We start from the raw sequence: 1,001 nt of genomic DNA on the forward strand, positions 1-1,001 counted from the left end.
CTCTTCTCTACCTCCGTCCGTCTAGATGAATTATGCATATAAACCCTGGATTGCTGATGCTATGTATTGTCTATTGTGTGGCTTTGAAGCCACCGGTCGGCCATATTGGCCCGCCCCGGTAGGCGCGGTCTTCCATAGGAATTAATGGGATTCTACAGTATTTCAATTAAATGTTTCAAGGACAAAATAACATGTATTTAAGTATACTTTTTTGTAATGGGGACAGTAACATTAATAATCTCAACAACAACAACAAAATATTTGTTTATATTAAGCTCACATAATATAATTCAAAAGTGTGCATTAAGGTGTCTGTAATAGAATACACGTGTCTAAAACGAATGTAGACATTAATACATGCATTTCTATCGCTTCAACAAACAAAAACATGTTTTACGAAGGAGGAGTACCAAGATGGCTGCGCGATGGCTTCAATACAGCGCCCCCTGTTAGTCATCCAGGGTTTATACACATCACTGATCCAGATGCGCAGCTCGTGAGAGAGCACGAGCAGCAGCCACTCTAGCTATACTGTGCTGCATCACTAAAACTAAACCCTCATGCGGTTTATGAGCTGATCCTGAATTGAATCGACCTTACGGTTATTGACATCGTTTCACATTTATAATTGACTCTAAAGCAACAACAAAAAATGTTTCTCTATTCTTTGGGACTGATATTATATATATTTTTTAAATATTATTGAAAGAAAAAAGTATAATCTTAGTGATTGAATGTAAAGCATAGATAGGCCACGAATCATGCAACGTCCCCATCGAACATGACAATAACAGTAGCCTTTGTCAAAACCCACAAACAAAACCTGTCCTGCTGATCAGTGGGAATTTTACAGGCCCTCAAAAATTCACAAGTAATAGTTGAAAGAAAAACAGCTATTCAAATCAAATCAAATCAAATTTATTTATATAGCCCTTCGTACATCAGCTGATATCTCAAAGTGCTGTACAGAAACCCTGCCTAACACCCCAAACAGCAAGCAA

The sequence above is a fragment of the Oncorhynchus nerka genome, linkage group LG16 (assembly GCF_034236695.1).
Source record: "Oncorhynchus nerka isolate Pitt River linkage group LG16, Oner_Uvic_2.0, whole genome shotgun sequence".
In the NCBI taxonomy this organism is placed as follows: Eukaryota; Metazoa; Chordata; class Actinopteri; order Salmoniformes; family Salmonidae; genus Oncorhynchus; species Oncorhynchus nerka.